The sequence below is a fragment of the Egretta garzetta genome, unplaced genomic scaffold, assembly GCF_000687185.1.
Source record: "Egretta garzetta isolate BGI_Z169 unplaced genomic scaffold, ASM68718v1 scaffold369, whole genome shotgun sequence".
Classification (NCBI taxonomy): Eukaryota; Metazoa; Chordata; class Aves; order Pelecaniformes; family Ardeidae; genus Egretta; species Egretta garzetta.
In genome coordinates, this window is record NW_009260837.1 from 2,316,106 (window position 1) to 2,339,130 (window position 23,025).

Sequence of the window (23,025 nt, forward strand, 5' to 3'; positions counted from 1 at the left end):
AGCAGAAAGCCTCAGACCCTCAAATCCAGAGGGTTGATGTAACGAAGAAGATAGACAGCCTCTGTTTGAATTACAAGGCCCTCCTGCCAGAAAAGAGGTGATGGATTTCTTACACATAATTTCTTAGTGGATATTAGATATCCTCTAATAGACTCATAATAAACTACAGCAGATGTTTGAAAAGCACATAATTTGCAATTGATTATACACATATATCACAAATCAGACATTGTATAAATAATAGTTGCCCTGTAATCATATTGCTTTTGTGAATCAGCGATTCAACTATTCAATCAATTGTTGAAATTTTATCACCACTCTTCTACAGTAAATACAACTCTGAGGTACTAATAGCTCCCAGCTATAGTGACGTTTAGGATTCCAATCAAAAAGCTGATCTGTGGCTTCCCTGTGTGCAAGCCCGTTTTGCACCTGCAAAATGAATTGTCCAGACAAGAGTATCGGCATTTGCGTTACTTGAATTTCACCTGCAATTCCTTACTTAGCATGGGATCTATTCAGGTAAATGGATAAGATGTGGTAAGAAAAAGAGAAGGCATTTCTGTTTTTCTGTCAGGTAAGGAGGGAAGTCAGTGCTGGGTTTGGCCGCCATGCCTGAATCAGATGGAGCAGAGGAGAAGGCTCAGAGATGGAAACCCAACACCGAGAGCAGAGTGTCAGGCTGGAAGGGTTTGAAATGAGCTTCCTTGAGTTGCTTGGAAGCTGGAAAAGGAAAGGAGGGTTTCTGCTGAAGATTTTGAAAAGAATAGATGCATCATGATCACTTCGGTATTATTCACCCACTTTGACATAGTCTTTGTCTCCTTGGTTTGTTCTTGTCTGCTTTCACATGAACTGAACTGAGCAGTGTTGAAAATATAGAGACATTTCCACACAAAAGAACACAAAAATATCATTTGAATGTGAAAGAGGTGCTAAACAGTGATCTCATTTAAATGATGCCTAAAGCCAAGAGACACAGGGTCTAAGATATATGAGAACAAGACACAAAACCATCTCTACCATGTTTAAAAGCACATTTGTTTAACTACTCCATGCTGAGACTATGTTCAGAATTTTTCCCTAGGCCTCGAGTTGCTGAGACAGACAGAACATAGCTGACCTTTGGAGTGGGATTTTTGTAAAATAAATAAACTGGATGGCAGAGTATAAAAGTTACAAACCTCTTTAGAATGCCATATGTGAAAATGTTGTAAACAGTCCATAAATATCACCTGCTGGGTAGGACTTGAGGAAGCTGCTGCAGAATTCTCTGCTAACATCTTACCCCCTGAAACATTGAACCATCTGGTAATGACAATTTTTTCTATAGCTTTTCTGTTGGCATATGCCTATAATTATAAAACATGTTATTACCAGCTTCAGTCTGGAAGCAACACCATCCCACGGCCTGGGATCAGGAGCACTGACACTGACCAAAATGCTGGGGAAGGCTAAAGCACCCATGGTGACAGCAGCACAAAGTTTGTCTTCCTGTCTTTGAAGGCAACTTTACTGACATTATAGGTAAACATTTTACCAAGTGGTGCGATTGCAAAACTGAGCTCTTACTTTTTCTTCCAGAATCTAACTTCCCAATGAGGAAGCTAGCATTTGATCTAATTACCACTGAAGCAAATGGGTTTTTTTCCACTAGTGATGCAGAGCTGGACCAAGCTCAACTCCACAGCAGTGACTGTAAAACTTGGTAACTTGTTGGTGACTATCTTTGCTATAACTAATTTTCTGAAATAACAACACCATTGACTGCTTTAAGTGCTAATTTCTTCTTGAGTTAATTTTTAAAATAGATTTACTTTTCAGTTACAGATCTGCCAAATATGTTTTAAGACCTTATTCCTTTTTACACATAAAACTTCCAAACTACAAAAATTATGTCTTTTTATTTTAACAAATTAGGTTTAAATATTCACTCCTTGGCCGACTTTTACCCTGGGAGTGAATTTTTATGGCTGATATTTAAATCCTTGAAACAGAATCTCCGACACGTTTTAAACTACTGCGCAGCAGCCCTGGCTGGCACTGCTCTAGTTAGCACTCCTTTTAATCTCCTGTTTGAATATACTGCCGAAGAAATGCTTTAGATTTTAGTGGACAGAATAGTTGCAGATCCTAAATGACTTGCCATGAGAAATGGAATTAAGAACAGTACACATGGTTTAATAGCTTTATCATTATGAACAGGCACAAAGGCTGACATTTGAAAGTCATTATCCTCTTGCACAAGCTGGTACAATTATACTTTTAATCAAGAATTTCTACTTCTTTTGTTACTTCCTGCCTTTCCGAGTTCCTGTGATATACAGTTCCCATTTTGGCCTCATCCTGTTTTGCCCTGCTTCTTGTATGCTAAGGAGTCTAGCTCTACTGTAGGCTAGCATTTTTCAAATGCAGCAGCATACAATAAACAGGAAAGATTCCCTTAGAGACACTGTTGTTTTTAGCTGATCAAAGCCCATTCTGGCATCCGCTTCTTGCTCAATAAAAATATTATTTAAGGAAAAAGAGAAATTACTCTAGATTAGCATTGCATCCTTAGCTTGGCTAAAGCCTCAGAAAAAGAAAATGCTGGCATCATTATTGCTTAATCTATTGCTACTTAAGCCCACCCTATTTTAGTTATATAAGGCAGAGACAACAAATCCGATTGTAAGTGAAAATGCAGTGTCCTCTGTTTTTCCTGAATTTTAAATTACAGAACTACTTAATACAGTTTAGCAAAACATCAGAAACTTAAGGACACTGCCCTGACAATCTGCCAGGAGTCCATGAACTGCATCTGATTTGCATGTTTCAAGTGGGAGTTTTGCAGCAACAGGAACTTCAGGATTTGGGTTTCATAACTTGGTCTGAGACACAGTCATCGCTTTGACGTTGATTAAGAAAAAGTTTTGCGCTCAGACCTAAATGGATGCATGTGAACAGTCTTCTGAACAGAAGCATTTCATAGTGCCTCATCATCCATGCGGTGTGGTCTGCACTGATTACAAATCCTAGCATGCAATGCTTGATCTTAATAGAAACAGTCTTGTTCATGTGTTGAAGCAGGAATATTTGGGCCTTAATTCAGTCACGTTACTAAGCATGTGCCTAATTGTAAGCACCTGTTGGCTACATTACATTAAGCAAGGTTCAAGCATATGTTAAGCAGGGCTGAGTGTGTGCTGAGAGAAGAATGGGGGAGCTCAAGTGAATGAATTTCATTTGCTGAATTAGGCAGTCTACACTGTGTGCACTTATACTCCGGTATTTTCCTTTCTGTTCCCTTCCAGTTCGTATCCTTATGTCCTATCAAGTATCTTCTTCGCTACAGATCTCTAAGTGCCAACCAGTGTGCACCTGCATTGCATGTGCCCTGCAGGAGTGACTTTGAATGCCAGAGACCAGAGAGCACAGGTCTGTCAGCCTGCCCCACCAAGATTCAAAAAGGCTTTGAGCCAAGCCACAGAAGCTGCCGGTAACACTGCCCAAGCAAATACAATCTCACACCATGAGTACATCAACATGTGATATACTTTAAGACAACAGTTTCAGTTCTTGAAGAAAATGTTTACTTCCAAGTGAACAGAACATGATGGTCTTGTGCTCGTTTTCTGCTTTCATTTTCACTTGAAAACCAATTATACTGCTTGTTGTGCATTAAGCCTGTGACATGGCAAACCATTTCCAAAGAGTTGCAAGATTCTTTTTGCCTCATTGACGTGGGCAATACTGTACCAACCCAGACAATCAGCTCTGTGCCCACCATGACAGAAATGAGCTTCTGCAGCTATCTGAGTCTGCCAGCTTTCCTGTCCACTTTGGGCAGCCATTTCTGAGGACTTCGGGTGGAATTTATTTCACCTTACAGTAGTTGTCTAAAGGCCAGGGAGATACTCTGAGCCCTTGGTAGTCTGGGGAGAGAGATAAAGGCACCTTGAAAGAATTATTTATCCTGGTGATCAGTCTTAAGGTGGGATGTATTTTTGCTGGAGGTATCTCCCTCCCCATAAGCCACAGAACAAGGCCAGATATTCAGTTTAGAGGAGACATCCAGCTTTTGGAAGGATGAATTGGGTGAAATTAGGTGCTCTTTCTGCACTTTCTCACTATTTTTCTCATAATCACTTCTAAATGACACTTGCTTATCACTCTTGCTCATGCCTTGCACTTCCAGCTACACGGCAGCTCTGCAGCGAAAACACTGTGTTTATTTCCTACACGCATGCCAACACTGCTTTCTGCTACATGTTCTCTCCACATGGTAATTAACACTGTGCAGCCCCTCTTTTGCCAGGAAAAAGCCTCTTTGGTGGATCACTCTTTCTCAACTGTTTAAAAGGGCATTATTAAGCTCAGTTTTGAATTGCCAGATGAAGAGAGAAAAGTGCAAAGGAAAGACAGGCAGGAAAGTTTTAGATATTAGCAGAGATCTTCACAAATTTAAGTTGGGAATGCAGTTATAAAAGTGGATGAAAAAGGTGTAGTGTTAGGGAAAAAGTTGAAATTTAGCTTGTAAGTTTGGCTTCTGGCTCTAACTTTCATGTGTGCATCATACAGTTACCAGACACCTGTGCTTGGGACTCGAAACTTGGCTGGTTGTTGCATCCACATGGTGTAAAATGGCACAGGAGGACTTTGATCTAATGCTGTGACCTAATCTTGCAGGAAGGACAACTCTGGCCCTGACACTCTAGGTCTGGGTGAGCTAGCAATTTTTGTGGATGAATATGCAGTAAGTTCAGAAAGTTCAAAAGTGAGGGTAACTGCTCTTGCGGACGGAACCAACAAAGGCAGGCGCTTGGCAAATACAACCAATTCCTGCCTCTCTTATCTTTGACATGCTGCCACAGCTTTACAAACACCTTTCAAAGGAAACATGTTGCAGTCAGGCCAAAGTAGCAGTGTGTGCTTCCACTGGTTTTGGCTCACCAGGGTGCTGAAGCGGTTGTGCACGTAAGCACGGAGGATGCCGGGCACTGTCAGAGGAGCACGTACTTTGCGCGCATCAAAGGAAGCTGAAACCCGGAGGCCAGCCCACAAAGCACGTGTCCCTGCTGTTTGCAGCCTGCAAAATGGCAACGAAGCACTCCCGGCTGATTGAGGTACAGATGTGGGAGCTCTGGTTCATGAGAGAAGACTCCAGAACCAGGCTTTCAGATAGCAGCTACAGAGTCCTGTGTCCAACGACAGGACTAGGGGCAATGGATGCAAACTGAAACACGAGAGGTTTCAGTTGAATATGAGGAAGAACTTCTTCACTCTGAGGGTGACAGAGCACTGGAACAGGCTGCCCAGGGAGGTTGTGGAGTCTCCTTCACTGGAGATATTCAAAGCCCGCCTGGATGAAGTCCTGTGTAGCATGCTCTAGGGGAGCCTGCTTTAGCAGGGGGGTTGGACTAGATGATCTCCTGAGGTCCCTTCCAACCCTTACGATTCTGTGATTCTGTGAGATGTTTAACGTCTGATTTACTGCGAATTGGCTGTTTGTTGTTTGGCTGTTGCGTGTGATCAAAATGGGTCATCCCTGCCAAGGGAGGCAAATGCAATTCTGTCAAGCAGCATCTAAGTGCTTCCTTTGCTAAACGGCAGCAATTGCTTCTCCTCACTTCGCAGACTCCTCTTCAAGTTCCTTAGGTGGCACTGACACAGTTCACAGATCAAGCGTGCCAGTGCCGCTAATATTAAAGAAATAACTGGAAGGAAATGTAGGAATGAGTTTTTTTCCCACAGTAAAATTTCAACTTCCACTACAGAGAAATATGCAATAATGTTACCATCTGTGTCACTTTATTCAGGCCAGATCCACATTACAGCTAGAACAGTGTTCCCATGCTGAAACACTGCGTCATTATTAGCAATTACCAACATAGCTCCATTATTAGCAATGGGATGTCTACAGCCAGTTCGCATCGTCTGTGCTGCTTTTATTTATTTTGGAGAAACAATGACCATAAAATGCCTCTGCTGGGCTCTGACATGGTGTGTACAAAGGCAGATGTCTGTTGCAATCAAGGGGGAGGACAGGGAGGAGGTGACCAAGGGAGCTGCTCAGCCTCTGAAAGTTACTTTCATGGGTGTTTCCTTTGGGAAAGACTGCTCAGAAAATGCTAGGGGAAAGGGTGGAGGGAGGCAAAGAGGAGGGGGAAAGAGGGAGACAAAAAAAGCTAAAGATGAAGTGTTTTTCTTACTGTAGTTGGTTCAGAAGCCTTTTTGACAGATAATTGCTAATTATTTGAGAGAGACAGGCATTTTTCTGCAGATAACTGTCTCTCATGCCTTAAACGCCTGTAGAGTTAGGCTGGAATAGCCTTTAACACCTACCTTAAACAACCCTAAAAACCAGCAGACAGCAAATGGTCTATTTAACACCTGGGAAAAGTAGATACACTCCAAGAAAATATTAAACCCTGTTCAAAACCAGATGATTCAGGAGCAGTGCCTTTTAACTTCTTAGACACCAATTCAGTTTTCTGGTTACTGGGTCAGGATGCTTAATGGCTGCATCAAACACGGGGTGATGCATGAGTGAAGTCGCCGGCTCAATGACTAGGGTATCAAATCTGCTCTAACATCTGAGCGCACAGTTGTGACTGCTTCTCTTCAGAATTCGCCAAGAATGCACATTAAAAGAGGCTGCAGGGTAAAAAACTACAGCTGCCTGACAGACAGGCTGCAGCCTCATTTTACACAACTCTTGTCTGTACTCCGCTGAAATAAAAACAACAGGCTGATTCATAACTTCCAAATTATCCATGCAAGAAAAGTGGATTTTCCCCTGCTATAATGAGAGTATAGGAGCCTCCATCCTCCGCGCCGTGCTGGGGAAACGGTCTGCAATCTTCTCCCTCATTGCAGCCGATCCAGACCATACACACTAAAACAGGCTTTAACAATTCACTTGTTAAGAGTTTTTTCATTGCACGCACTTGATACGGTCCTTAACAGAAAATCTGTTTTTGATCCTTTTCTCCAGGTCTCAGTCTTGGGCCCGAATTACGCTGGGAGGGTTTGCCATGCTGGCTGCGGCCATGACCGCGTCCTCTCACCACGGACTTGGGGAGATGCATTGGTCATGGCTCCCCAGGACAGGGTGGAAACTGTCAGACACCTGCAGCTTTGGTGAGCTTTGGGCAAAACTTACCTCCACCTGGACCAAAGCTGGCTATTTTGGTCCTAAGTCCTGCCTGCCTTGAGCCCTGATACTGAGATGGCTCATCCTCATGTTCGTTCTTTAAAAAGGTCTTTTCTGAGCTTGGCTGAAATGGCAACGACCCAGCAGGGACCTGCAGCCACCATGTAGGGACATGCTTGTGGCCCTACCCCTCAGCCCTCCTCCTGGGGTGGGTCAGCCCTACATGATATTTCCATGTGTTTTAAAATGGAAAAACGGAAGGGAACCTTCTTTTCAGTAAAGCATGAAATCGAAAATTTTAAAATGAATAAATAGAGCTGGTGAGAAACTAGTATTGACTTGAGCAGAAAGGCTGGGATAGGCCGTGAAATAAAGGTTCTGAAACATCCTAACTAGGTCTTCTTTGTTTTTATGGAAACATTTGGTTTTACATGGATTGCTTCATTTTAGCCTTTGTATTATATAAAACGCAATTACTATGAGTAGTAAGTTGGACGAGGTGATTTCCTGAGGTCCCTTCCAACCCAAATGATTCTATGATAGAATGAAGCAAATTTAATACAGGTCAGTAAAATTTTATTTTCCTGTAAGAATCAAAGAAAAATAATAAAATTAAAAAGATGTTTCAACATTTTATTATCAAAAATTGAACAAAATCCATGCCAAAAATTTAATTGAATGCTGCCACTCTGCTTTCTGGGGGAAGAGAACTAGATAGTTTGAAATTAAGCCATTCCACAGCAATTGGCCTCAGAGCCAGACTTTGCCTGGTTTATACACTACATGTTTACAATAAAACTTCCTAATATGATTTAAACTAGATTTTCCCATGAAAAATATTTTTTTCTACAAAAGTCTTCAACCAGTAGCAAACTGTGTTGCATTTTTCAGCGCAGTTCCCACACAAGCAAAACCCACCAGCCATCTAAGTAACACTTTCGCTGATGCTGGGACTGAACTAATCTGGAAAATTCTTTTGGTACTTTTCTGGCAAAAGCAATATAAGATCATACTTCACTAAAAACGCATTTTCCCTCCAGGTTCCTTAGTGGCAATGGAGCAAAAAAGGTGTTCCTTGGGATACAATAAATAAGCACATGCATGCGTGTATGTGCAGATGTGTGAGATTTCTCCAGCACAGAAACATACAGTTGAGGTTACAGCAATGACAGTTCCATTATAATCCCATTTTCACGTGCTCAGAGCTTTCTGAGCTGTATTATTCTGTCACAGAGGTTTACATTTGGCCCCTAGCTCATAGGTGATTTTTTTTGAGGTTTCACAAAATCTATTAATCCATTTTTGAGTTACCAGAGGGTAAAGAAAAGCTTTTCCTGCCTCTTAGATTCCTGTAGCCCTGTTATGGCATTGATTTTTACACAGAGCTCTCTGTAGAGTTTAATAGCAATCAGCAGCCTGATGTGCCTTAATGACTTCCTCTCTGCGTTCAAAAAATGGTTAAACTTGACAAGTTGAAACTTTCCAAGGGGGCAGTGCTCACTGATTAATAGCTCCAAGGTCAGTTTGGGATTATTATTTTAAAGTAATAACAGAATAAAGACATTAAGATTTCCTTGAGTTTACAAAAATGTTTTGAAAATCAGTTTTGTCCTCAGAACAGCCCCTGAGTTTAGAGCTATAGAGCCACTTCTCAGCTTGTGTACATCAGATTAGACCCACTGCAGTTATTGTAACTGCAGCAGGGAAGGATCCAAAGCGTAAGGCAATAGGAAGCAGTCAGTCACAACTTCATTGACTTCACTAGAAACACGGAGGCATAAAAATGGTATAGTTAGGTGGAGGATGGGACCCTTAATGTCAGTGTTGTTACCTGTTTTGCACAGTATTTTTGTGTAATATTTGAAAGAGAGCAATCCCTTGAAACATGACCCTGCACAACACGTAAAAGAACAGGGCATAAGAAAGTTTTTTCTGTGTCAGTCCGCCTTGTTGATCTCCAGCTCGCCTGCCAGGGGATAGCAATGGGACAGAGTAAGGATCCTGCAGCAGCCAGTGTGATCTTTGTCCCAAATGTGCCAGCAATTTGTAGATCAGGGTCTTCCTGAGCCAAAAGTCATGTCCTCGTGTTTAATGGTTTTCAATCAATTTTTTTTCTCATTGGTGCAAGTTGGCTTTGAAGCCAAGCAAATGTTTAGCCTCCCTAACACTAGGACTCCTAATGCTATTTTATGTGTACTCAGAGAAAAGGGTGGTAAACTCAGAGTTGTTGTTGGGTTTTTTTTCCTGAGATGAATTTTGCTTTCTGAAAGTTTTGATCATGCAGTGAGGGGTGAAGAAACATAGCCAAGCAGTCAAATCAATATAAATCAATACTTCCATTTCCTTTTGATTCTATTTTTCTTCTATAAGTCTATCACTTTGAGTGGGAGTTTCACAGCTGGGACTGGGAACAGAAACAGCATCAGGAAGTTGGGACTTTAGCAAGAATCCAACATTGCCAGCTCTCATGATTTTTATCATGAATATCATTAAATTTGGTCACAAGTTTTAAAGCATCAGCTGCTGATATCATGCTATTGCTAAACTTCTCATTTGAAGCAGAGGAATTTTCTGGCTATTATTATCACAGAGGAAATTCCCCAAAATACTCTAGATGGAAAATGAAAAAGGAATCAACGGTACTTTTTGAGATACAAGGATTTTTATAAGGTTTCACAAATTTTTGTGGTCTGACTTACGATGTCTAAAACTTGGAGTGGACAATATTGAGAAAGAAAACTACCGTGCTTTACTCAGGAGAGTGTGAGCTTTCACATCACTTATAGAGAGGAGATAGGGAAGGACGAGGCATCAGGTGTTCCGAAAGGAGGTTAAGAAACTAGATGACCTAGCACAGTTCTTCATGCGTTACATGTACTCTAACAACAGAAAATTGGATATTTTTTTTCTTTTTTATTTCATCGTTGTTCTAGCAGTACAAATGCATTTGAAAACTCATGGGCCTCTTTGCTCCCCTACATGCACCGTGTGCACTGGAAAGGAAGTAATGTCCAAACTGAGAAAAATTCTACGAGATATGCTGGGACCACAAAAGTGCTCTTCAAAAACGTTTTTTCTGGAGCCTAAAATAATTTCTTTTCAGACCAAGTGAGACTGGGGAGAAATTTTGCCATTGACTTGAAGGAAGCCAGAATTTCACCCTATGCGCAAGGATGGGGAATGTTCCCCCCATAGCAGACAGAGCAGGCCCAAAATCTTTGTGTCATCTGCTTCCACCCAGTAACAGCTTTATAGAAGTAAGTTAAGAACGAATAACTTAACAGCTGCCCAAGGCGGCTCTAAAGTGCTGCTTTCCCTCGCTGCACATGAGAAGACAGCCATTAGCATTGCTGCTGCTAGGTTCACTACTCCTCAGGGGATGCTGCGTTTGCAGAATGGCCTGGTTTTGTACTGGCAATGTGCACACATTTGAAATTGCTTGCATTTGGATGCTGTTTGGTGCTCAGTTTTGAGTTAGTGCCGTGTCTGTTATAGATTCTTCTCATCACGGATAATGTGTCTCTTGTGAGCATGAGCCCTATTCTTTATTTTTGTTTGGATAACACTTCTCTCTGAAAGTCAAAAGATTGCCACATGCATTTTTACACAGCAGTATATCGTTAAAAAAAAATTAACAGCTAGAAGATGAACAAATTCAAAACAATGGCAAATAACTACTATACTGTACTACATTTCCACCCCGCAGTCTCTAAGGACTTCACAAACACTAATAAGCGCATCCTCAGATATTTGCAAACCAGAGAAATATTAACCTCCCTGAGGAAACTGAGGCACAAAGATGATGACTGACTGGCCCAAGGTCAAGCAGTATGAGAGCGTTAGTGCTGTAAACAGCCACAGTGCCCTAGCACCTAATCCTGTGTACTTCTTTAAAGCTGTTAGTGGAAAGAAAGTTTTGTACACATGACAAAAGGGCTTTGGTCTTTATTCCACCTACTTGTGAGAAGCTCCTACCCATTCTGCATGAGTATTAAAATCTGATCTTGATGAATGGCAAAACTTTAACTGACTTCAGTCTGAGTTAATGCCATTTCAGCTACAACACTGGCCTTTCTTCTGAGAATTTCTAGGGAACTGCAGAAATGTAGAGTCAGCTCCTCACTCAGCTGATACAAATCACTGGTGCTCCACTAACTTCAGTAGAATGATCTTTGGACAAATTAAGAATATGGCCCATGAAAAGCAGCTTCCTTTCTTTACATATTTAAATCAAAATTATCTGATATCTTTCAGATGAGAAAGAGCTGAAGCTGGGATGTGGCAAGGAAGGATATATTTTCCTTTCTATGCTGAGCATATGGGGACGTGCAGAAGTTACCCAGTGATCAGATGTTTATTTTCAGAGCACTCAGAGTTTGATTTCAGAGCATGAGCTGAGCTGTGGTTACACCTATGAGCATGTTTTTACTTTGTAATGTCAGGGGTGGGGGGAGGAACAACTAAGAAAAGGCATAAACTACCTTGCACATCATATGGAATATCATGGGGTGAGAGTGTGCATATGGACAAGTTCCATGGAGTAAGCAAGGTGCTTGAAGGTCACTCCACAGTAATTTATCTAGCTGCCTAGGGAGGCAAGGTCAAAAAAAAAACCTTCCTGGAAAGCATAAGTTACCAGCAGGCAGAGGAACTGCTTAGCTTAAACACTTTGCCTAAGCTTTTGTTCCAAGTGTAAAAGCTGGGAGAAAATGGATGCATCAGTAAGTCCCCCAATATGCACATATATATGTATGTCTATATTGCAATTTGCAATTTGCAATCAGGAAGGCAATCTAATTAATTTTTGCTCACAAATTTAGCACATATAGTATCCAAAAACCTCTACTAGCATTTGTGACTAGTTATGCAACAGAGAAGCAGGTCTATACGTTGGTTTTACAGCCACTTTAGCTATACCAGTTTAGAAACCATTATAGATAAAGCAGTACAGTCCCTGCTACAAACTGCTTACACTAGCAAGGTTTATTTCTGCAAAAGTACTGACATAAGACATCTTTATACTGGAAAACATGTATCCCCCAGTGGGTGCTGAATTGTTTTAACTATACACAAAACAAAACCTTAATTGAAATCATTAAATCAGTACAAAAAACAGTGCATGAAGACTAGGCTTTAGAAGACAAAGGTTCAAGTCTCAAGGAGTACACAGGTACGGTTAATTAAAAAGTGTAAAAATGTGCAAAGTAAAAATGTAATAGCCAGTAGAAGGCGCCTAATTGCCTGGGAAATGTGAGACTGGCTCTTGGTAGTAAGTTTTAAGTTTAGTTTTGGGGAGAGCTATCTGTGTGGGAAAGGCTGAAGAGCACTGGTTTCCTGAATAATGACATGCTATGATGGGAAGAATGAGAAGCAATTTGGGCACTATTAGCTACATTGTTCAAGAGTAATAAGGAACTTGAAAATTATGTCAGAGAAATGAGATAAAGACGACTATTATACTGTTTGAAGGCCATCATCTAGTATAGCTGTGGAGGATAAATGAAAATGGAAACCGGTAAGGAACATAATAGGATACGCTTGTATCCTAATACGATGATATTCTGCATTTGAGCTATTAGCAGGTACAACACCATTGGCATCAGTGGAGCTGTTTTCACTTGCTTCGCAGCTCAATGTGGTCCTGTATCTATTTTATACAGCTACATTATATAGTGAATGTGCTATTGAAACACAGCAGAAAACTTTTGAAATGCATTAGAACATTAGACTATATAGAGTGGTTAAAATCTGTACCTGCTTTAACTACTTGCCATCTGAAATACAAGGATATGATCCTAAATTGCCTGCTGTAAATGCATGTAAAGAAGTTTCGGATTTAAGCCCAGATATGAATATACAAATGGATGAAGTTTATAGAATTGTGACACAAAGTCTCAGGGGCTTTGTGGGAATGTCAGAAAACACTCAGCAATCAGAACATATGCCTGCCATGATAATACATCTAGGCCTCTGTCTCCAAAACAGATTATGAAGATGGCTGTGAAACAGAAAAAAAAGAGCTTTTATTTAAGAGCTACCTTTGCATAATTTTCCAGACTTAACTAAAGCTACTGAAATGGAGCGACAGCCTAGGATTTCCTCTAAGAAGGGTTTTTAGCATGAGGGATGTAAGTCTCTCATTTTGCATCTGGCAAAGCGGAGTGATCACTATGGAAAAAGGCAGCGTAGCCTACGTTTCTGCATGACGATCAAGCTAAAGCTTTCCTAAATTGCTGATCTGCTTCCATTGTTACAAATGAATGCATCAGAGGAAAGTTGGTAGAAGTTGCCTGGCTTAATGACAGATTGGCACAAGATCCTACAACAAGGCAAACTTTGATTCTCACCCATGCACTCAGCAACTTGTCCCAGACCTTCACTGCTACAAGCTAAGATTCTGAAGAAGAAGTGATAATTTATTTATGGCGATTTATGAATTGAGGGGACAAAAAAAGAATGAAGCTGAATTTTCTACTGGATTGTAAGTTACTCTGCAAGCATCTGAAATCCATTGTTGTGAAAAGCAATTATTAATTTGTGTAGTGCCATAAATATATATCCTAGCTATTAGCCCTGCACAAGTGTGTCTGTTGTTTTAATTGACTTCAGCGGGACTGTGATGCATGTGACTGGATGAGCAAAAGTTTGGCTGTGAGGGAGCATTTCTTAAAGCTTGAGGCAGAATAATCACATGGATGTGAACAGACCTCTCTATTTTTCTCTAGGTTACCAACTTCCAGTTTAAGAAGGAGTGTTGCAAAAAAGAAGAAAAAGGACTATTTGTATCTTCTTTTCTAACACGAAAAGCAGCGGGGCATGGCCTCAGCACAGGGCTGAGCTGTGAGGGCAGTGCATACCCCCCCTGCAGCAGGCTGTGTCTTCACACGGGGGCACGGAGCAGCCCATGGTGCAAATGGGCAACAGAGCCCAAGCTGCTGGGATTGTAAGGAAGGGATTAATCCAGGCTCTCATTCAGCGTCAAGGCTCGGCCTAGGGGAGGCATGGGTGTCCTGGTTTCGGCTGGCATAGAGTTAATTTTCTTCATAGTAGCTAGCATAGTGCTGTGTTTTGGATTTAGTACCAGAAGAATGTTGATAACACACTGATGTTTTCAGCTGTTGCCAAGTAGTGCTCAGACTACTCAAGGACTTTTTGAGCTTCTCCTGCTCGGCCAGGTGCATAACAAGCTGGGAGGGAGCACAGCTAGCACAGCTAACCCAAACTGACCAAAGAGCTATTCCATACCATAGAACGTCATGCTCGGGGGGGTTAGTTAGTTCGGTCGGTCGCTTGTATATTCTGTTATCATTCTCATTATTACTATTATTATTATTTTCTCTTGTTAAACTGTCTTTATATCAGCCCTCGGCTCTAACCTTTTATTTTCTTTCCGATTCTCTCCCCCATCCCACTGAGTGAGGGGGGAGTGAGCGAGCGGCTGCGTGGTGCTGAGTTGCCAGCCGGGTTAAACCACGACAATGGGGTACATGGCCACTGCAGCTCCACAACAGCATGGAAGGCAGCAGACAACTGCCCTGTTTCGCCTGTACAACAGCTGGTTATTATGCTTCTAGGATGTGCAGAGTTTCTTCTGGAAGAAATCATCACATCAAATGGGTGTCTCTTCCACATATGGTGATATTTTCTCAATGGTCCTTTTGAGCCACCTAAATTCTTCATTTTATAGCATTACGTAAAATACTTGTAATGCTATTAACATGCAAGATGAGTCTAAATATGCACAATCCTTTCCTGTTTAAATGAATTATGATGAAGCTCACACCGTTCACAAACAGCTTTATGGATCACAGAGTTTCACAGTACCTTATGTGTGAGAAACAATCAGAAATTTGATTTTTTGAGGTTACATTTTAAAAAACCTTTGATATTGCCCATGAAAATCAATTTCCTCCATGGAAGCTTAGGACTTGGGAAGGGGGTTATTCTCACATTTTTGTGAATTCCTACAGAAAAGCAAATGACCTATGCTCCCAAAAAGTTGGCAGGTGACTTATTAAACTTCTCTCAAATCTGCTTCAGGAAGTTCATTAAAACTCTATTTGGAAATGGCCAGGTGCTTGCTTCCCACAGTGCAAGAGGGAAATCTGTCACTCTGTTTAAAAAATTGTTTGGTTACTTGGGATAAAGAAATAATAATTATACCAAGCTGTGTGGTTTTGTGATGGAAAACTGTGGCTTGGTGAGAAAAGTGCCAAGGTCAATGCAATGAAAGACCCACAGTGAACTCAGACCTGATTTCAGAAGTCAGTGGTGGATGGAAGCCAGAACAAAGTATTTTCTGTGGTTCACTTGAAAACACTTTTTAAGATTCTAGATAAAAATAGCTCTCTAGTTTGAGAGAATTTTTAGCTTGAAACAATATCATCAGAAAAGATTTTTATATGTTTTATGAGGATCGCTAAGGCTGACAAAATTACCTTGTTTGACACTGGATCCTGACCTAAATACTACGGCCAAGTCAACTAACAGGAAAATAGTAGGGCTAAGCCTTTTTCATTCTTTATCCTGCCAAACCACTGCCTCTTGCAATCAGGATTGATTACAAACACCCAATTAAGAGGCATTTGGAACATGATCTGAACACTAATCCTGTCTCTTTTTCTCTTTATACCTAATTATCAGCCTTAAGATGGGTATTAGCGATTTAATTAGTAGATTTACTTTAGGAACTTCTACATAAACTAAGAAATCTATACTATATGCATAAATGTGTGTAGATATGCACAGTTTTAAAGAGGTGCAGGTAACACATATGCCTATATCCAACTAGTTCTGTGTGCTATGTAAGTCTAGACACATACACATGTGAGTGCATGTATATCCTGTTTTCAGACATAATTTCTTTCTTTGGAAATACTACAAAAGAAAATAATTGAATTTGGTTTTACATCAGCTGTATAAAAATCTCTATCATAATTATCAAATTGTGATCCAATGTTATAGCTTGCAATAAGCTATAATTAAGAAACTAATTTTCAGCAACACATAGGTTTTTCTTTTAATTACATTAGCACAGGAGAGGGGGGTGGAGAGGAGAGCAGGGTGGGGGTGACATATTGACTGTTTGGTGGGGCTAATGCCAACAACTCTGGGTTTCAATTTAGAAAGGACTCAGCCTTCTGTTCTGAATTTGTCTCTGTCCGCAGAAAGGATGAAGCATTAGGCTCATGGGGATCCATATTTGACCCTCAAATTTTTTCCTATCTGAAGGGTATCTGGTTGTAGCACATCAGGACAGAATTCTCCCCACAGTTCTCACCTGCATATGATTGTTATTATAATTTTAATGTGCTACTGTACAGAGACCCAAGTGAAGACTCTACTGTGCCAGGGAATGCACCACCACCACCACCACCCCCCACCCCCCCGAAGTGCAAAACCAGGCTCTGCATCCAACACCTCAGCCCCAAACACAGACAGGCACAGGCTCTCTAGCTATGACCAGGCAGTTCAGTCCTGGTTTCCCTAGTACCTTTTCCTGAGAAAACTCAAACCCAAACCTCTGCTCTAAAAGGAAAAATTGTTAAACAGTTTGACAACAGAGAATTTCACAAGAGTTAACTGCTTGGATGAACAACAAAAGAGTCAGTTTATTACACTGTGTAATCAGAAAAACAATATAATTTCCAACTTCTTTCAACTCTTGTTTAGTCTCTAAAGCACAATAAAATAACAGCATTATCTTCAGATACTTGCACCTGATACTTGTGTGCAAACACATACTGAATCCTATAGCAAAGAGCACATGCTTGTATATACTTTCATAATCCAGAACCTTTAAGTTAAGGAAAACTATTACTTGTGTGTGTATGCGCGTAGAGGGGGTAACACACCCCGTGTCTACTGCAACAAGTGTTTTCTGCTTCCCTGATCCTGCGCAGGCTCTGGGCTGCCTCCTTTCCTTGGCACGGTTTGCTGTAGCCTTCCAGAAGGTATCAAATGGCAGTGGTCACCAGCAGGGCTGGCTGGAGCCTAGCAGCATGCTCAAAGTGCACACAGAAACACGAGATACTGCATGTCCCCCAAATCCACTGCAACAACTCAGCCTAAACAGTGCCAAAAATGCTTGTTTCTCGTTTTGGGGACAGAATGAAGGCTGGTCCCCTTCATCTCCTCAGTACTCCCAAATAATCTCTCGGTAACCCCAACCGCTCTGGAGGGGCAGATTTCTGAGAGAGACAAGGGGGTGGAAAAGGGTATGGCCTCCCCAGGGGGTCAGTGCTGGGCCCCACGTCCTGCTCATGGCTGTGTCAGGCCTGGCTTTGGCAGAGAGACTCTGAGGCCTTTGGCAGCCTCCCGCAGTGAGGTACACCGCGGGGTGGCTCAGGGTGTGTGGGCTGGGTGATTTGGTTAATCCAAATCAGAGCAAACACGGGAGCGTGGGCGTTCCTCCAGCTGCCCTCGCCATTAAAACCATATTTCTGTTTGAAAGCTCAGAGGCCTTTGCTCCTTCAGACTTCTCTGCTCAACCATGGGCAAATTATGGCCCCTGCCTCTCACAGGCCTGAAGGAATCTGCTCCTTTGCTAGCTCTGCTGCTCCCCTCGCGCTGCCAGCCACAGTCACCTCACTGCCTGCCGCGCTCAACAGCAGTGGAGGGAGAGGGAATTAGGAAGCTCTGACTGACAGCTGCTGTCAGAATGACTGATACAGCCATAAACCAGCCCGACAGGGCCTGTGCTGCACCCTTGCTCGCAGCCTTAAAGAGCAACAGGAGACAGCTCTGTGGAAGTGGAGGGCAAAATTCCCATTGCTTCTGACGATAACAGGGCTGCATGGGGCTGAGATCCTCCATGACACCTGAGATATCCTTGGTGCAGTATGTGGGAGCAGCTCAGGGCTGGTGAGGCCAGAGCTGGGTTCTAGCCGCAGCTCTGGGCATTCAGAAAGCAGCTATGGTGTGTGCAGCCATTCACAGGACCCTCTGACAGGCAGCCCAGCCATGTCCTCTACAGGCGGCTCTCCTCTTGTTGGGCAGCTAGGACGTGTGCCGCTGCATTGCCATGGCAGCTCAGTGCCATCCGGGGCTCCTCTTACTCCCATCGGCTCAACCCAAGGGGCTCAAACCACCTCTGCACAAGGGAAACACGAGACACAAAGTCTGCACAAAGCAGACCTCGCTCCATGGACGAATAGGAACTGGGATTTAGACAAAAGTAAATGAAAGCTTAAACTTTGCAGAAACTAAAAAAAGCTGAGCCGTGGCTTGCCTTGCTCCTGTTTATTTTACCAGCCTCAGTTTGTTATACCTACAGATTTATAGCATAAATCCATTGACATTATTTAGAAATAAAATGGATGGATGAATTTCTAACATCATTAAGGTCTATGGGAGTTTCGAGAGGCTACAGTTTCACTCTGTGGATCTGGATAGCTATGCTTTCTTCCTTACTCAAGGATCTGGAGGACCCATTTTCTTCTATCTAAACAAACATAGGTATTTTTTGCTCTGTATTCTGTAACTGACTGCAATTTCTATACAGCTCTAATCTCATCAGTGTAACTAATACCTGGTAAATGCAATATAAAGAATAATTATCTACGGCACCTCTCATTCTACAACTGGATGTTTCCAAAATGGGCAATTTTTCTATTCCAAGTGATTTGACAGTGTTTTGTATACACTCTGTAGTTGTCAACCAAGGATGATATTTACTCTTTACGTCTATAAATGACGGCCAATAAAACAATAGTGCTGTGTGGTATATCTATGAAAACCTTGTAAAACAATACAGTCAAGTCTGGCAACAAAGTCAATAATTTGTCAGTAAGGAAACCACTATTGGGCTTCTCTACCCAACCCTCCACCTTTCTTAAGCCCTTTTCTTCTGAAGCTTCACATTCATTTTCTTAATGTTTTTAACCTAGTGTCTGTGAAATTTTTATTGCTCCCTAGATAATGACATCTGATCTGAATGTAACCACACACCTCTTTGCTCAGCAACATTTGTCACAAACCATTATAAATTATCATGCTGATAGTGTGCATTGCTGGGAAACCGGAAAAGTTCCATAAATTCAAAGTACTGTATCAGTGACATTCTTGTTTATTATCTAGGTATAAAGTTTTACTAGATTCAAGATGGCTACATTTACACAGTAGGGTACTTCAGCAACATGAGACTTGTACAGCTTGCACTAAGTGCTGAAAAGCACTTACCACATGCAACAAACTCTGGAGCATTTTAACTAATATGTAGCCATATGTTTTGTCTCTTCTATTCATTTTAACCATGTTCCCGACTCCAAAAATGCGTGGCTGTTAGTTGGGCTTGCTTGAGAAAAGGCAAAAAGGCAAACAGAAGCTATTTTTCCCCTGAAGTACAACCTTAATTTCTGTTTCTTGGCCTCCTGAAGAGGAGGCATAACACTCATTAAAGTTAAAAGTTAAAAAGAGACTGTGTATTTTTTCATTATGTATATCCTTGATAACAATCTGTGGTTGACGTGGCTGTATACTTCCCGTCGAGACCCAGTATTTCCATTATACTGGTTCAGTAGTTCTGGCTAGAAGATTTTTTATTAGATGCACCTAGCTTGTGTGAACATATTTTTAATTATTTGCGTATCTTTATTCTTCAAAACTGTGAAAGTTGCGTCCTTTGGAATGCCTCCAGGGAAACAGGAATTTTCACCATGTTTGCTTGAAATTTAAAACAACTCAAATGGTTCTGATCGTCAGAAAAACATACATATATGAATTTTATTAGGAGTCATTTGAGAAATACTTATTCATTAAAGCCTAGCATAATAAGCAGGTAAATCAAGGGCATATTTTTAAAATTAATTCCAAACCCTAACATACAAAGAGACTAACTGGGAACAGCTTCAGTACAGCTAATACTTAGATTTGCTGCTTTTGATTCTCCTCTGAGAATCAACCTTTCACCAGTTTTACATTTCAATACGCCTAGCCCTCTGTATAGAGTAATATTCAAGAAAGTTAGATAAAGTCTCTTGATTTTCTCGTTGATACTAGAGAACAAGAAGGTAACCTTTCCAAAGTCACATTGTTTCCCTCCCTGGGCTCAGAGGGTCCTTGTTACTTAAGTTGTTTCAATGCTAACTAAGGTCTAAGATGCAATGAACAGCATTATAAAGAGGATTTTGGGAGCTAGGCCAGCAAGCTAATCTTCTCCTCTAGTCTACTCTAATTGTATGGGGCATTTTTTGTTCCCAGACATGAATTCCCCTATCTCTCATTTTCTATCCGCATTTCATATTTAAGTGCTTATTAATTTCCAGGGCTAAACCTTTCAATAAACTGGAGTGTAGCCTAAATTGCACATTTCTAGATTGCAGACCAAGTTGCTAATAAACTAAGTATATTAGGAAACCAAAACGTACTTAGCTGCAAAACCAAAAAATCTTGTGATATGCTTTATTGCATTAATCTCCTGTTGTACCCAGTATTTGGTGCAAGGAGTGTGTGAATTTTGTAACTAGACACTGAAATTGCAAACCACAGAGATTGTTGACAAATTCCTGTTGCTGAAATCATTTTCTATTTTTCTGGCCCTAAGTTTTTTTGGCACAAAAGCGATCCCTCTCAAGTTAAAGAAGAGCAATTTTAAATATAAGTGAATATATAAGTGAAATATAAGCTGAGTAATTTAGCATAGCCAAGAAGATTAGCATTTCAGCATAGACCAAATAACGGTAAAGTCATCACCACCGCACACTGCAAAGACAATGCAGACAACCCTGTTTAGAGACTTCCTTCCACCCACTGCCATCTCATTACTGCACTAGGTCCCCTTTCAGAGGAAGGAATAATGCAGGGGGGAGAGTGGACAATGAATATTGAGAAGGGAGCAACGGAGGGAGGGAGTCAATCCCTTCCCTGGACCCAGTTCAGCTCAGTCTAGCTCAGTGTTTAGCACAACACTATGCCACAAAGATTACTTGTTCCTCAAATAATTGTATGCTGTACACCACTTTACTGCTGTCAAAGACCATGTTGGTTTTACAGCGTTGGAAAAACATGTATTCTAGCAAGGAACAAAAAGGATTTGACACTGAAATATGCTTGATTTAATTTCCTAATCTCTATCTAAGAGGCAAAGAGAGACAGACAAATGTTTTAAAGTGTTAGCACCGACCCACAGAACAAAAGCAAAACCTGTACCAAGAAGACACAGGGAAGTGAATCATTGCCTGAGTACAACAAATTAAAAATTAACGAATGGGAAGTCAGCGTGTGAACATATGGCATGAAAATGAGCTGCAGCTCCACCACCACAGTAAAAACTCGGTTGAACGAAGAGCCAGTTTAGTTTTATGAGCATAGGGTTTTCCCGCATTATCACTCAACTATGGTACTGAAACACTGATGCGCAAGAGATTATAAAAAACAACAAAAAAAGCAACTAAGCACCCCACTGCATCATTAAAGAACTTCATTTTAAAGGAAATCAATAACTGTGATGTAAGTGATCAATTTATTAAATAATAGGAACAAAGATGTGCATGGTAAAAATTAAGTGCTTGAGTACAGTCGCTCTTTTTCTCCAAGTCCAACACTCTAACCTCATGGTCTGTTATAACCACTCCTGATGACGCTGAGGACCAGACCCTGTAAAATCTTGAATGCTCCCACAAAATGCCAAACACCAATAGCTATTGAGTTCAATCTCTTCCTGACATGCAGAGAAAACATTGACTGGTGGCGTTAGTGAACAGTAACTCTCTCTTGCAGTTGTCAGACGGGGATGAAAACCCCATGATACTCAAGAAATTTTTAAATAATGAATCACTAAAATATTTTCTTCATGAAGCAAGTAGGCTGAATTTAGAGGGCATGTTGAAGAGGGGAACTACCTGACCATGTGTTGCCTTGTGCAAGCTATGTAGTTTACAGGTTTGGGGAAAAGTGGGGGACCACTTCTGGGAGCCTCTGAATCCCCTTCTCGCTTTTGGAAAGAGATGGTCAAAGGGAATGCGAGCACAGGGGAGCACAAGCCACCTCAGCTGCCCCCTTCCTCCTCTCAGGGCACGACAGTAGAGCAGGAGGAGGGGAAAGATGTGCTACTGGCTGTAAATCAGCAGCAAAGGGAGAAAGGGGGAAGTGACGACTATCAGTCCTGCAGTCCGCTGGCCCTTAATGGGTGACAGTAAATGCCAGGCTAACTCTGCGCTAAGAGGATTTGGCAATTTATAAATTGCCTGCTTTCTGCCACAGGCTGTTTGTAGCTGAGGGGACACAAAATGAAAGGGAACAGATTTTTAAATCCCTTGAGACTTACTCAAAAAAGCACGCAGGCCAACAAACACGCAACGGTGCCTCACCCTAACTGCACCCCCATCGCGCGCATCATCACCATCGTCCACCTGCCTCTCCGTCAGGCGGGCAGAATTCAAATCCACTCCACAAAGCTCAAAAAGTAGCAAAGACGCTTTTAAGCTCCCGGCTCCCCCGCCCCGAAGGGCGCTCCGCTGAAGTCGCGGTCCTCCAGGTCGAAGTGGGGGTTGAAGTTGATCATGATCCGCTGGTAGGGCTCCGGAGCCTGGATCAGCCACTCGCATTTCTGGCTGGGGTGGTAGGACTGGGGGTAGCCGGGAGAGGTGAGGTACCCGGGGCTTAAAATTTTGATCGTGTCGCCGCACTTATCTGCAGGGGAAGGAAACAGATTGGCTTTTTTCAGTTCCCCCCCTGGCAAGCACTCAGTTTTAGCCCCACAGCAGCAAATCAACCCTGGGGGTGGTGGTGGTGGTGGTTTGCAGCCTTCTTCAAGCAAACTTTTGCTGCGTCCTTATGCCTTTGGTGCAAAGGCATCTCCACTACACTTTACCCAAGGAAAGAGGCCTGCCTCTCTGTGCCCATCTGTAAGTCCAGCAGCCGGACAGGCAGCAGGTAGCAGAAGATGCCCC

General features: G+C 41.8%; 1 long non-coding RNA gene across 1 annotated transcript in view; it reads left to right on the plus strand.

The window, feature by feature from the left end:
* Window positions 1-22,761, plus strand: part of LOC118453118 — a 43,260-nt gene extending 20,499 nt beyond the window's left edge. Inside the window, exon 3 of the long non-coding RNA XR_004843068.1 lies at window positions 22,597-22,761. This is a non-coding gene — a long non-coding RNA (uncharacterized LOC118453118). The remainder of the gene's footprint in view (window positions 1-22,596) is intronic.
* The last annotated feature ends 264 nt before the right edge of the window (window positions 22,762-23,025 follow it).